Below are 17,143 nucleotides of genomic sequence, written 5' to 3' on the forward strand. Positions count from 1 at the left end.
TGCTAAAAAGCTGCCTCTAGCACCCATTTCAAACTAACTGTATTTATATACTAACCAATGAACCCCTCACGTTTGCTCTTTTTGACTCTGCACACATATGTTGTTGTTTGCACAAATATGTCATTCATGAATATATCCCTAAATACCCTCCTTTTTCTGACAATTCTGGCTAATAAACCCATAATTGGAGTGCATGTGCATGTGTGATGAAACATCGTATGCACACTTCCAACCGAAGTGCACATTTCGATTCGTCCATATATGTCCATATTTTACAATATCTTTTTCAACTATAGTCTCTGTATATGTATGAAACGAACATTTCTCATTAGTGCGTATGCATGACAATAAAATAAAACAATAAAATAAAATAAATAAATAAAATAAGTGGCTAACATAATTAACTAAAACAATTCAACAAAATAACAAAATTATGGGTTAAAATTAAAATAAACAATCTCCATAGTGTCCACTTTTAGTCTCAATTGGTAAAGCACAGCACAATACTATGCCCCACCAACAATGCTATGGAATTAAGTTCAATGGACCACTGTTCCATTGATGGCATTCACCATCTCCATGACCACACCTCTGAGATGTCCTGATCACCAAACTTCCATACTCGTATCCTTTTCAGTGGAATCCCTCCGGGCCGGCGCTCATGGGCTTTTCTCCATAGAAATCATCTCTTTTGGCATCTCAAACTATTTATCTTCACCTCCGTACTTTGGTCTGGAGGCTTTCCTGGGCCCTTGGTCCTGCGGTCTCTGGTTCAGAGGTCTCCATTTCAGCGGTCTCCGGTTCAGCGGTCTCCGGTCCCTGTCAGGACAATTTGTTATTTACCTCTAAATTGAATAGAAAAGAACAGATTAAGTACATAGCACAAAATACATTTCCATCCCTTTCAACACTCAGCCCAAAACATTTTTTTTCTTTTAAGCCAGCATGACTTATCACGTTTGGATACCTGCAATTAAAAACACATTACAGAAAAACAACAATATTTACATCTCACATTATTATACATCACAATAATTTTCATGCAGAATGACTTTACCACACTGCACCAGAGTAAGTTAACCTGATTCAGCACCTTCCATGAATGCATAGTACCGCACTTTCTTTTTCCCAAATGTGACATTTTCATTTCTATTTACTTCTACACTAAACTATATCTCTGGTTTCTCATGGAGTGAAACATACACCACCTTGTCATTAGGTTACATGCATTATGAAACCGCTCTTCAATGCATTCGCTAACATTACACATACTGTGCTCTCCATTCTTTAAGACACATTTTTTTTATGTAACCAGTACACTTAACCTGTCTCCATCTGCTCAAGTCTCCTGATTTCATGCTTTGGATGACAAGGCTTAATTTGGTTTACATGTAAAAACTGCTCTGTCACCATTTCACCCTCTGTATTTAATATTTTATACACTACAGGGGATATCTTATCTACAATCTCAAATGGTCCTTGCCATGCTGCAAGGAATTTTGAATTTTTATGCTTGTTTTTACCAAAATGGAACTTGTATACTCGATTGCCTATCTTATATTCTCTCACAGATGTCTTTTTATCATAATAGGACTTTGCGCTTTCAGCAGCCCTTTCAAAATTTTGCTGTGCAAATGCAAATGCATGTTGTAAATGCTTCCTCAATTCTTCCACATACTCGTGAACTGTAGATGCACTCACAAGTGTTTGCTCATGTGTCCTGTACAATAGATGTTGTGGCAACACCATTTTTCTTCCTGTCAACACCTCATGAGGACTGATACCTGTTGCTTTAGCAGGAGTCGGCCTAATGGCCATTAACACTAAAGGTAAGCATAGATCCCAACTGGAACCTGCCTCTGCCACAAACTTCTTTAGTATCTCCACGACAGATCTATTGCTTCTCTCTACGTTCCCCGTAGAAGCGGGCCGATATGAAATATGCAATTTCCTTTTTACCCCCAATATCTGCCACACCCTGTTCATTAAGGGGCTCGTGAAATGACTTCCTCTGTCTGACTCTATTCTTTGAGGTAACCCAAATCTGGAAAATATGTGATTTACCAGCAATGTAGCTGCTGTTTGTGCACTACAATCTGGCACAGGAATGCATTCCACCTATTTTGACATTAAACATACCACCATCAATAAATATCGGTTTCCCCTACCTGATCTCTTTACAGGCCCTACATAGTCGATTTGTAAATCCGACCATGGAAGGGTTAAACCTCTTTTCATTAATGGAGCTCTATGCATTGGTGAAGCGGGTTTAAATTGGGCACATACCAGACACCCCCTGGTATATAATTCCACATCTTGGGACATGTGTGGCCAGTAAGCATAATCTTTTAGTATTTCAAAGGTGTTTTGTGAACCTTTGTGTCCTGCAGTTGTCACATCATGTTCATGGTGTAACATTAGCCCTCTAAATGAAAGAGGTACCACCCACTGTATCTGCCCCATTACAGATTCTATGATCATCAGACCATCCTGCAGTTTAATTAATTTTTTGTTCTTTAATTTCACTCTCAACTCTTATTTTCCTGTACAATCATTTTCAGTTAAGGGATTTTATTCGGTGTCTATCAAATGATTATAATAAACCCCCAATAATGGGTCTTCTTTTTATGCCTTTATCAAATCCTGATCTGGCGTATCATAACTCCATTGCACTAAAGGTTGTTCAATATCTTTTGGAGCTTTGGAGCGTGTAATTGCATCTACTTGTATTTCACCAATTAGGTGTTCAATGGGCAACAATTCTCCCATAACAGCCCCGATCTTGGCCAATTGATCAGCTCTAACATTTCCCTCCTTATCCTCTCCTGGTGTTTGCAAATGTCCACACATTTTCCTCCAGTGTATTGTTAAACCATTCTCTGACAGTAATTTGGTTATAGCTTGAATCATCTTCCCATGTTTAAGGGGCTTTTTGTTATATGTGAGCATGCCTTTTGCTTTCCAGCCAGGCAAATATTCTACAAAGCTATTTCGTGCATAATCAGAATCAGTCACAAGGACAATTTCACTGAATTTGTTATCAACTGCAGTAGTAACTGATTTATAAATGGCTGCTAACTCTGCTATCTGGCTACTCCTGGCCCCAATTCTCATTCCTATACTAGGAATGTCCTCACATCTCAACCGGATATTTCCTATCCCTGACACCAACTGTTTATTGCTTTCATTTTCAATGTGAAAAGCACACCCATCGACATACACAACTGGCAAGTCTTTACACGTATTTTCATCAAAAGCTTTGTGTGGTGATTGTTCAAACACCTGCAAACTGGACTCCACCTCTACCTCATCTGAGACACACTCAGCTGCACAGTCGTGTAGATCTGCTAACCCCTGAGCAATTGGGTTCTTTTTATTCTGTCCATATCTTACTTCTACAGGGGACCCCTGCAATGCCAATGTCCATGAAGTAATCCTGGACTGCGCTAGATTGCCTGATCTAATCCTTTTACTTTGTAAAAACTGCAATGGTTGATGATTCGTTTCAATGATCACCTTTTCCCCTTTAACAATGGAATGAAAATGTTGCAATGCCCATACAGTGGTCAGAAGGGCCTTTTCACATTCTCTGAATTTAGTTTCAACCTGAGAAAAGGCCTTACTTGCATAGGCAATAGTTTTATGGTTCAAATCATGTTTTTGAGATAACACCGCTGACATACACTGTAAGTGAATCCTATTTCTACAAATAAATCTTTATTCTTCATGGGATAGGCCAAGCATGGCGCCTTTATGAGACATTCCTTCAATTTAGCAACTGCCTCAGACTGCTCCTTTTCCCATTTCCATGGTGTATTCAGCTTCAATAGTTTAGTCAACGGTTGAGTGATTTCAGCATCATTTTCAATACATTTCCTGTTATATCCTGTCATTCCTAATAGACTTTTTAAACCTTTCATGTTTTTAGGATTTTTCAATTTCTGTATGACCTCCACCTTTTTCTTTTGTGGATTTAACCCATGTTCAGTTACTTCATAGCCTAAGAAATTCACTTTTTTCTTGCACCATTGAACTTTCTGTAAAGAGACTTTGGCACCCGTCTTCTGCAATTGGCCAAGTACATGTCTAATTTAATCAAAATGACTTCTCATACTTTCATTATTTATCAGGACATCATCTACATAAACTATGGTCCCTCTTTCTGCCACATCTGGCATAGCTTTTCTCAAAAATATGCCAAATTCGCTCCCACTTTTGACATACCCAAATGGTGTTCTAGACCAAGCGTATTGCGTTTTATCAAATGAAAATGCAAACAAATTCTGAATATCTTCTGCCAATGGCACATACCAATACCCAGATGTAAGATCTAACGTGGTAAACTCCTTGACCCATGCACCCGAGCAAGGCCTTGAACAATGAATAGCAGCGGCCATCTAGACACTGGCACTCTTTTATTTAATTCCCTCAGGTCTGCACACAGACCCCATTGAGCATACGTTATTCAGAATGCAACTTATTGTATGTGACTCTTGTTACTGACTTATTTACATTCAGTAACCTATGTGCTCTGAGGCACTGCCTTCTCTTCACAGAATGCAGAGAAAAGCGCATTCAAAACACATACACACCTTCCTACCTTGCTGAGAAATATATATATATATATATATATATATATATATATATATATATATGCTCTTCCTTGTTTACTACTTTATCTTTGGTGGTAAAATGACAAATACTTTACCACTCTGTTATAAACATCAAACCCTTATGGTTTCCCTTTCCCTTGAAAAATGACCAACAGATGCATGAAATGAAGCACAAAGGAAAAACCCTATCTACTTTCAGTACACAATGTATTACACAATCATAATAACAAGGTTACGTTAGGTGATGTTACAATCATTTGCTCTTACCACTTTGGTCACAGCATCGAGCCTACAAAAGATAATAGAAAAAAAACAACAGAGACAAGCACATCGCAAATGCAACTATGCAGAGAGAAATCTGACATGTTTTATTTTTAACCCTGGCTCACTACACTGTCTGGCAAAAGTACATAATTTCACCTTCATATTTCTCTGCACCCCTCACTCGAAAACGAACTCACCCAGACATGTGAAGTCTGAATTTCTTGCTGCCAGGACCTTATCAGCGCAACTTCACACCTCACAGCCACAGAGTTCGGAACTCCTCTGGTTTCAATGCCAGCAACCCGTCCCTTTCTTTTTTCTATGGGCTGCCAGCTGTTTTCAAAACTGCATTCACCAAGCCCCCATCCAAGGAGACAGCGGCAGGATCCGAATCCCTGGAAGGACTGTTCCCATTCAGATCCCAAACAGCTCTATCTACTTTCCCCAGTCCAGCTGATTAAAAAAACTCTCCCTGTCTGTCACTCTTAGGTCAGCCTTGCATGACATGAGCTCTTCCACCCCTTCATTTACCAATCAAATTACAAGGATGTCCTGCACTATCTCCTCGCCTGTTAGAACAATGAAGGCTTCAGTGTAAAATTGTTTCATCTAATTCCTGCTGGTGCTTATTTCTCCTCTCCAAGGAAACACACTAAAATGGCATGAATCTCAAACTGTGCTTAATGAACTGCATTATATGTTAGAAAAACAGTTAATGAGGTAGCGGAATAAATGAGTATAGGATTAGTTAATTATATATTTCCAATGCACTTCCACACAGATATGAAATCACCCAATTAGCACCTATGCACCCTTTCTGCATTTTAAAATGACAGCACACTGTGCTAAATGTTTCTGGAATGCTTTTCCAAAAATGAATGCCTGCTGTCTTGTTGCTAAAAAGCTGCCTCTAGCACCCATTTCAAACTAACTGTATTTATATACTAACCAATGAACCCCTCACGTTTGCTCTTTTTGACTCTGCACACATATGTTGTTGTTTGCACAAATATGTCATTCATGAATATATCCCTAAATACCCTCCTTTTTCTGAAAATTCTGGCTAATAAACCCATAATTGGAGTGCATGTGCATGTGTGATGAAACATCGTATGCACACTTCCAACCGAAGTGCACATTTCGATTCGTCCATATATGTCCATATTTTACAATATCTTTTTCAACTATAGTCTCTGTATATGTATGAAACGAACATTTCTCATTAGTGCGTATGCATGACAATAAAATAAAACAATAAAATAAAATAAATAAATAAAATAAGTGGCTAACATAATTAACTAAAACAATTCAACAAAATAACAAAATTATGGGTTAAAATTAAAATAAACAATCTCCATAGTGTCCACTTTTAGTCTCAATTGGTAAAGCACAGCACAATACTATGCCCCACCAACAATGCTATGGAATTAAGTTCAATGGACCACTGTTCCATTGATGGCATTCACCATCTCCATGACCACACCTCTGAGATGTCCTGATCACCAAACTTCCATACTCGTATCCTTTTCAGTGGAATCCCTCCGGGCCGGCGCTCATGGGCTTTTCTCCATAGAAATCATCTCTTTTGGCATCTCAAACTATTTATCTTCACCTCCGTACTTTGGTCTGGAGGCTTTCCTGGGCCCTTGGTCCTGCGGTCTCTGGTTCAGAGGTCTCCATTTCAGTGGTCTCCGGTTCAGCGGTCTCCGGTCCCTGTCAGGACAATTTGTTATTTACCTCTAAATTGAATAGAAAAGAACAGATTAAGTACATAGCACAAAATACATTTCCATCCCTTTCAACACTCAGCCCAAAACATTTTTTTTCTTTTAAGCCAGCATGACTTATCACGTTTGGATACCTGCAATTAAAAACACATTACAGAAAAACAACAATATTTACATCTCACATTATTATACATCACAATAATTTTCATGCAGAATGACTTTACCACACTGCACCAGAGTAAGTTAACCTGATTCAGCACCTTCCATGAATGCATAGTACCGCACTTTCTTTTTCCCAAATGTGACATTTTCATTTCTATTTACTTCTACACTAAACTATATCTCTGGTTTCTCATGGAGTGAAACATACACCACCTTGTCATTAGGTTACATGCATTATGAAACCGCTCTTCAATGCATTCGCTAACATTACACATACTGTGCTCTCCATTCTTTAAGACACATTTTTTTTTATGTAACCAGTACACTTAACCTGTCTCCATCTGCTCAAGTCTCCTGATTTCATGCTTTGGATGACAAGGCTTAATTTGGTTTACATGTAAAAACTGCTCTGTCACCATTTCACCCTCTGTATTTAATATTTTATACACTACAGGGGATATCTTATCTACAATCTCAAATGGTCCTTGCCATGTTGCAAGGAATTTTGAATTTTTATGCTTGTTTTTACCAAAATGGAACTTGTATACTCGATTGCCTATCTTATATTCTCTCACAGATGTCTTTTTATCATAATAGGACTTTGCGCTTTCAGCAGCCCTTTCAAAATTTTGCTGTGCAAATGCAAATGCATGTTGTAAATGCTTCCTCAATTCTTCCACATACTCGTGAACTGTAGATGCACTCACAAGTGTTTGCTCATGTGTCCTGTACAATAGATGTTGTGGCAACACCATTTTTCTTCCTGTCAACACCTCATGAGGACTGATACCTGTTGCTTTAGCAGGAGTCGGCCTAATGGCCATTAACACTAAATGTAAGCATAGATCCCAACTGGAACCTGCCTCTGCCACAAACTTCTTTAGTATCTCCACGACAGATCTATTGCTTCTCTCTACGTTCCCCGTAGAAGCGGGCCGATATGCAATATGCAATTTCCTTTTTACCCCCAATATCTGCCACACCTTGTTCATTAAGGGGCTCGTGAAATGACTTCCTCTGTCTGACTCTATTCTTTGAGGTAACCCAAATATGGAAAATATGTGATTTACCAGCAATGTAGCTGCTGTTTGTGCACTACAATCTGGCACAGGAATGCATTCCACCTATTTTGACATTAAACATACCACCATCAATAAATATCGGTTTCCCCTACCTGATCTCTTTACAGGCCCTACATAGTCGATTTGTAAATCCGACCATGGAAGGGTTAAACCTCTTTTCATTAATGGAGCTCTATGCATTGGTGAAGCGGGTTTAAATTGGGCACATACCAGACACCCCCTGGTATATAATTCCACATCTTGGGACATGTGTGGCCAGTAAGCATAATCTTTTAGTATTTCAAAGGTTTTTTGTGAACCTCTGTGTCCTGCAGTTGTCACATCATGTTCATGGTGTAACATTAGCCCTCTAAATGAAAGAGGTACCACCCACTGTATCTGCCCCATTACAGATTCTATGATCATCAGACCATCCTGCAGTTTAATTAATTTTTTGTTCTTTAATTTCACTCTCAACTCTTATTTTCCTGTACAATCATTTTCAGTTAAGGGATTTTATTCGGTGTCTATCAAATGATTATAATAAACCCCCAATAATGGGTCTTCTTTTTATGCCTTTATCAAATCCTGATCTGGCGTATCATAACTCCATTGCACTAAAGGTTGTTCAATATCTTTTGGAGCTTTGGAGCGTGTAATTGCATCTACTTGTATTTCACCAATTAGGTGTTCAATGGGCAACAATTCTCCCATAACAGCCCCGATCTTGGCCAATTGATCAGCTCTAACATTTCCCTCCTTATCCTCTCCTGGTGTTTGCAAATGTCCACACATTTTCCTCCAGTGTATTGTTAAACCATTCTCTGACAGTAATTTGGTTATAGCTTGAATCATCTTTCCATGTTTAAGGGGCTTTTTGTTATATGTGAGCATGCCTTTTGCTTTCCAGCCAGGCAAATATTCTACAAAGCTATTTCGTGCATAATCAGAATCAGTCACAAGGACAATTTCACTGAATTTGTTATCAACTGCAGTAGTAACTGATTTATAAATGGCTGCTAACTCTGCTATCTGGCTACTCCTGGCCCCAATTCTCATTCCTATACTAGGAATGTCCTCACATCTCAACCGGATATTTCCTATCCCTGACACCAACTGTTTATTGCTTTCATTTTCAATGTGAAAAGCACACCCATCGACATACACAACTGGCAAGTCTTTACACGTATTTTCATCAAAAGCTTTGTGTGGTGATTGTTCAAACACCTGCAAACTGGACTCCACCTCTACCTCATCTGAGACACACTCAGCTGCACAGTCGTGTAGATCTGCTAACCCCTGAGCAATTGGGTTCTTTTTATTCTGTCCATATCTTACTTCTACAGGGGACCCCTGCAATGCCAATGTCCATGAAGTAATCCTGGACTGCGCTAGATTGCCTGATCTAATCCTTTTACTTTGTAAAAACTGCAATGGTTGATGATTCGTTTCAATGATCACCTTTTCCCCTTTAACAATGGAATGAAAATGTTGCAATGCCCATACAGTGGTCAGAAGGGCCTTTTCACATTCTCTGAATTTAGTTTCAACCTGAGAAAAGGCCTTACTTGCATAGGCAATAGTTTTATGGTTCAAATCATGTTTTTGAGATAACACCGCTGACATACACTGTAAGTGAATTCTATTTCTACAAATAAATCTTTATTCTTCATGGGATAGGCCAAGCATGGCGCCTTTATGAGACATTCATTCAATTTAGCAACTGCCTCAGACTGCTCCTTTTCCCATTTCCATGGTGTATTCAGCTTCAATAGTTTAGTCAACGGTTGAGTGATTTCAGCATCATTTTCAATACATTTCCTGTTATATCCTGTCATTCCTAATAGACTTTTTAAACCTTTCATGTTTTTAGGATTTTTCAATTTCTGTATGACCTCCACCTTTTTCTTTTGTGGATTTAACCCATGTTCAGTTACTTCATAGCCTAAGAAATTCACTTTTTTCTTGCACCATTGAACTTTCTGTAAAGAGACTTTGGCACCCGTCTTCTGCAATTGGCCAAGTACATGTCTAATTTAATCAAAATGACTTCTCATACTTTCATTATTTATCAGGACATCATCTACATAAACTATGGTCCCTCTTTCTGCCACATCTGGCATAGCTTTTCTCAAAAATATGCCAAATTCGCTCCCACTTTTGACATACCCAAATGGTGTTCTAGACCAAGCGTATTGCGTTTTATCAAATGAAAATGCAAACAAATTCTGAATATCTTCTGCCAATGGCACATACCAATACCCAGATGTAAGATCTAACGTGGTAAACTCCTTGACCCATGCACCCGAGCAAGGCCTTGAACAATGAATAGCAGCGGCCATCTAGACACTGGCACTCTTTTATTTAATTCCCTCAGGTCTGCACACAGACCCCATTGAGCATACGTTATTCAGAATGCAACTTATTGTATGTGACTCTTGTTACTGACTTATTTACATTCAGTAACCTATGTGCTCTGAGGCACTGCCTTCTCTTCACAGAATGCAGAGAAAAGCGCATTCAAAACACATACACACCTTCCTACCTTGCTGAGAAATATATATATATATATATATATATATATATATATATATATATATATATATATATGCTCTTCCTTGTTTACTACTTTATCTTTGGTGGTAAAATGACAAATACTTTACCACTCTGTTATAAACATCAAACCCTTATGGTTTCCCTTTCCCTTGAAAAATGACCAACAGATGCATGAAATGAAGCACAAAGGAAAAACCCTATCTACTTTCAGTACACAATGTATTACACAATCATAATAACAAGGTTACGTTAGGTGATGTTACAATCATTTGCTCTTACCACTTTGGTCACAGCATCGAGCCTACAAAAGATAATAGAAAAAAAACAACAGAGACAAGCACATCGCAAATGCAACTATGCAGAGAGAAATCTGACATGTTTTATTTTTAACCCTGGCTCACTACACTGTCTGGCAAAAGTACATAATTTCACCTTCATATTTCTCTGCACCCCTCACTCGAAAACGAACTCACCCAGACATGTGAAGTCTGAATTTCTTGCTGCCAGGACCTTATCAGCGCAACTTCACACCTCACAGCCACAGAGTTCGGAACTCCTCTGGTTTCAATGCCAGCAACCCGTCCCTTTCTTTTTTCTATGGGCTACCAGCTGTTTTCAAAACTGCATTCACCAAGCCCCCATCCAAGGAGACAGCGGCAGGATCCGAATCCCTGGAAGGACTGTTCCCATTCAGATCCCAAACAGCTCTATCTACTTTCCCCAGTCCAGCTGATTAAAAAAACTCTCCCTGTCTGTCACTCTTAGGTCAGCCTTGCATGACATGAGCTCTTCCACCCCTTCATTTACCAATCAAATTACAAGGATGTCCTGCACTATCTCCTCGCCTGTTAGAACAATGAAGGCTTCAGTGTAAAATTGTTTCATCTAATTCCTGCTGGTGCTTATTTCTCCTCTCCAAGGAAACACACTAAAATGGCATGAATCTCAAACTGTGCTTAATGAACTGCATTATATGTTAGAAAAACAGTTAATGAGGTAGCGGAATAAATGAGTATAGGATTAGTTAATTATATATTTCCAATGCACTTCCACACAGATATGAAATCACCCAATTAGCACCTATGCACCCTTTCTGCATTTTAAAATGACAGCACACTGTGCTAAATGTTTCTGGAATGCTTTTCCAAAAATGAATGCCTGCTGTCTTGTTGCTAAAAAGCTGCCTCTAGCACCCATTTCAAACTAACTGTATTTATATACTAACCAATGAACCCCTCACGTTTGCTCTTTTTGACTCTGCACACATATGTTGTTGTTTGCACAAATATGTCATTCATGAATATATCCCTAAATACCCTCCTTTTTCTGAAAATTCTGGCTAATAAACCCATAATTGGAGTGCATGTGCATGTGTGATGAAACATCGTATGCACACTTCCAACCGAAGTGCACATTTCGATTCGTCCATATATGTCCATATTTTACAATATCTTTTTCAACTATAGTCTCTGTATATGTATGAAACGAACATTTCTCATTAGTGCGTATGCATGACAATAAAATAAAACAATAAAATAAAATAAATAAATAAAATAAGTGGCTAACATAATTAACTAAAACAATTCAACAAAATAACAAAATTATGGGTTAAAATTAAAATAAACAATCTCCATAGTGTCCACTTTTAGTCTCAATTGGTAAAGCACAGCACAATACTATGCCCCACCAACAATGCTATGGAATTAAGTTCAATGGACCACTGTTCCATTGATGGCATTCACCATCTCCATGACCACACCTCTGAGATGTCCTGATCACCAAACTTCCATACTCGTATCCTTTTCAGTGGAATCCCTCCGGGCCGGCGCTCATGGGCTTTTCTCCATAGAAATCATCTCTTTTGGCATCTCAAACTATTTATCTTCACCTCCGTACTTTGGTCTGGAGGCTTTCCTGGGCCCTTGGTCCTGCGGTCTCTGGTTCAGAGGTCTCCATTTCAGTGGTCTCCGGTTCAGCGGTCTCCGGTCCCTGTCAGGACAATTTGTTATTTACCTCTAAATTGAATAGAAAAGAACAGATTAAGTACATAGCACAAAATACATTTCCATCCCTTTCAACACTCAGCCCAAAACATTTTTTTTCTTTTAAGCCAGCATGACTTATCACGTTTGGATACCTGCAATTAAAAACACATTACAGAAAAACAACAATATTTACATCTCACATTATTATACATCACAATAATTTTCATGCAGAATGACTTTACCACACTGCACCAGAGTAAGTTAACCTGATTCAGCACCTTCCATGAATGCATAGTACCGCACTTTCTTTTTCCCAAATGTGACATTTTCATTTCTATTTACTTCTACACTAAACTATATCTCTGGTTTCTCATGGAGTGAAACATACACCACCTTGTCATTAGGTTACATGCATTATGAAACCGCTCTTCAATGCATTCGCTAACATTACACATACTGTGCTCTCCATTCTTTAAGACACATTTTTTTTTATGTAACCAGTACACTTAACCTGTCTCCATCTGCTCAAGTCTCCTGATTTCATGCTTTGGATGACAAGGCTTAATTTGGTTTACATGTAAAAACTGCTCTGTCACCATTTCACCCTCTGTATTTAATATTTTATACACTACAGGGGATATCTTATCTACAATCTCAAATGGTCCTTGCCATGTTGCAAGGAATTTTGAATTTTTATGCTTGTTTTTACCAAAATGGAACTTGTATACTCGATTGCCTATCTTATATTCTCTCACAGATGTCTTTTTATCATAATAGGACTTTGCGCTTTCAGCAGCCCTTTCAAAATTTTGCTGTGCAAATGCAAATGCATGTTGTAAATGCTTCCTCAATTCTTCCACATACTCGTGAACTGTAGATGCACTCACAAGTGTTTGCTCATGTGTCCTGTACAATAGATGTTGTGGCAACACCATTTTTCTTCCTGTCAACACCTCATGAGGACTGATACCTGTTGCTTTAGCAGGAGTCGGCCTAATGGCCATTAACACTAAATGTAAGCATAGATCCCAACTGGAACCTGCCTCTGCCACAAACTTCTTTAGTATCTCCACGACAGATCTATTGCTTCTCTCTACGTTCCCCGTAGAAGCGGGCCGATATGCAATATGCAATTTCCTTTTTACCCCCAATATCTGCCACACCTTGTTCATTAAGGGGCTCGTGAAATGACTTCCTCTGTCTGACTCTATTCTTTGAGGTAACCCAAATATGGAAAATATGTGATTTACCAGCAATGTAGCTGCTGTTTGTGCACTACAATCTGGCACAGGAATGCATTCCACCTATTTTGACATTAAACATACCACCATCAATAAATATCGGTTTCCCCTACCTGATCTCTTTACAGGCCCTACATAGTCGATTTGTAAATCCGACCATGGAAGGGTTAAACCTCTTTTCATTAATGGAGCTCTATGCATTGGTGAAGCGGGTTTAAATTGGGCACATACCAGACACCCCCTGGTATATAATTCCACATCTTGGGACATGTGTGGCCAGTAAGCATAATCTTTTAGTATTTCAAAGGTTTTTTGTGAACCTCTGTGTCCTGCAGTTGTCACATCATGTTCATGGTGTAACATTAGCCCTCTAAATGAAAGAGGTACCACCCACTGTATCTGCCCCATTACAGATTCTATGATCATCAGACCATCCTGCAGTTTAATTAATTTTTTGTTCTTTAATTTCACTCTCAACTCTTATTTTCCTGTACAATCATTTTCAGTTAAGGGATTTTATTCGGTGTCTATCAAATGATTATAATAAACCCCCAATAATGGGTCTTCTTTTTATGCCTTTATCAAATCCTGATCTGGCGTATCATAACTCCATTGCACTAAAGGTTGTTCAATATCTTTTGGAGCTTTGGAGCGTGTAATTGCATCTACTTGTATTTCACCAATTAGGTGTTCAATGGGCAACAATTCTCCCATAACAGCCCCGATCTTGGCCAATTGATCAGCTCTAACATTTCCCTCCTTATCCTCTCCTGGTGTTTGCAAATGTCCACACATTTTCCTCCAGTGTATTGTTAAACCATTCTCTGACAGTAATTTGGTTATAGCTTGAATCATCTTTCCATGTTTAAGGGGCTTTTTGTTATATGTGAGCATGCCTTTTGCTTTCCAGCCAGGCAAATATTCTACAAAGCTATTTCGTGCATAATCAGAATCAGTCACAAGGACAATTTCACTGAATTTGTTATCAACTGCAGTAGTAACTGATTTATAAATGGCTGCTAACTCTGCTATCTGGCTACTCCTGGCCCCAATTCTCATTCCTATACTAGGAATGTCCTCACATCTCAACCGGATATTTCCTATCCCTGACACCAACTGTTTATTGCTTTCATTTTCAATGTGAAAAGCACACCCATCGACATACACAACTGGCAAGTCTTTACACGTATTTTCATCAAAAGCTTTGTGTGGTGATTGTTCAAACACCTGCAAACTGGACTCCACCTCTACCTCATCTGAGACACACTCAGCTGCACAGTCGTGTAGATCTGCTAACCCCTGAGCAATTGGGTTCTTTTTATTCTGTCCATATCTTACTTCTACAGGGGACCCCTGCAATGCCAATGTCCATGAAGTAATCCTGGACTGCGCTAGATTGCCTGATCTAATCCTTTTACTTTGTAAAAACTGCAATGGTTGATGATTCGTTTCAATGATCACCTTTTCCCCTTTAACAATGGAATGAAAATGTTGCAATGCCCATACAGTGGTCAGAAGGGCCTTTTCACATTCTCTGAATTTAGTTTCAACCTGAGAAAAGGCCTTACTTGCATAGGCAATAGTTTTATGGTTCAAATCATGTTTTTGAGATAACACCGCTGACATACACTGTAAGTGAATTCTATTTCTACAAATAAATCTTTATTCTTCATGGGATAGGCCAAGCATGGCGCCTTTATGAGACATTCATTCAATTTAGCAACTGCCTCAGACTGCTCCTTTTCCCATTTCCATGGTGTATTCAGCTTCAATAGTTTAGTCAACGGTTGAGTGATTTCAGCATCATTTTCAATACATTTCCTGTTATATCCTGTCATTCCTAATAGACTTTTTAAACCTTTCATGTTTTTAGGATTTTTCAATTTCTGTATGACCTCCACCTTTTTCTTTTGTGGATTTAACCCATGTTCAGTTACTTCATAGCCTAAGAAATTCACTTTTTTCTTGCACCATTGAACTTTCTGTAAAGAGACTTTGGCACCCGTCTTCTGCAATTGGCCAAGTACATGTCTAATTTAATCAAAATGACTTCTCATACTTTCATTATTTATCAGGACATCATCTACATAAACTATGGTCCCTCTTTCTGCCACATCTGGCATAGCTTTTCTCAAAAATATGCCAAATTCGCTCCCACTTTTGACATACCCAAATGGTGTTCTAGACCAAGCGTATTGCGTTTTATCAAATGAAAATGCAAACAAATTCTGAATATCTTCTGCCAATGGCACATACCAATACCCAGATGTAAGATCTAACGTGGTAAACTCCTTGACCCATGCACCCGAGCAAGGCCTTGAACAATGAATAGCAGCGGCCATCTAGACACTGGCACTCTTTTATTTAATTCCCTCAGGTCTGCACACAGACCCCATTGAGCATACGTTATTCAGAATGCAACTTATTGTATGTGACTCTTGTTACTGACTTATTTACATTCAGTAACCTATGTGCTCTGAGGCACTGCCTTCTCTTCACAGAATGCAGAGAAAAGCGCATTCAAAACACATACACACACCTTCCTACCTTGCTGAGAAATATATATATATATATATATATATATATATATATATATATATATATATATATATATATATATGCTCTTCCTTGTTTACTACTTTATCTTTGGTGGTAAAATGACAAATACTTTACCACTCTGTTATAAACATCAAACCCTTATGGTTTCCCTTTCCCTTGAAAAATGACCAACAGATGCATGAAATGAAGCACAAAGGAAAAACCCTATCTACTTTCAGTACACAATGTATTACACAATCATAATAACAAGGTTACGTTAGGTGATGTTACAATCATTTGCTCTTACCACTTTGGTCACAGCATCGAGCCTACAAAAGATAATAGAAAAAAAACAACAGAGACAAGCACATCGCAAATGCAACTATGCAGAGAGAAATCTGACATGTTTTATTTTTAACCCTGGCTCACTACACTGTCTGGCAAAAGTACATAATTTCACCTTCATATTTCTCTGCACCCCTCACTCGAAAACGAACTCACCCAGACATGTGAAGTCTGAATTTCTTGCTGCCAGGACCTTATCAGCGCAACTTCACACCTCACAGCCACAGAGTTCGGAACTCCTCTGGTTTCAATGCCAGCAACCCGTCCCTTTCTTTTTTCTATGGGCTGCCAGCTGTTTTCAAAACTGCATTCACCAAGCCCCCATCCAAGGAGACAGCGGCAGGATCCGAATCCCTGGAAGGACTGTTCCCATTCAGATCCCAAACAGCTCTGCCTACTTTCCCCAGTCCAGCTGATTAAAAAAACTCTCCCTGTCTGTCACTCTTAGGTCAGCCTTGCATGACATGAGCTCTTCCACCCCTTCATTTACCAATCAAATTACAAGGATGTCCTGCACTATCTCCTCGCCTGTTAGAACAATGAAGGCTTCAGTGTAAAATTGTTTCATCTAATTCCTGCTGGTGCTTATTTCTCCTCTCCAAGGAAACACACTAAAATGGCATGAATCTCAAACTGTGCTTAATGAACTGC

Source organism: Ambystoma mexicanum, chromosome 2q, assembly GCF_040938575.1.
Source record: "Ambystoma mexicanum isolate Mex_15411 chromosome 2q, UKY_AmexF1_1, whole genome shotgun sequence".
NCBI classification, from domain to species: Eukaryota; Metazoa; Chordata; class Amphibia; order Caudata; family Ambystomatidae; genus Ambystoma; species Ambystoma mexicanum.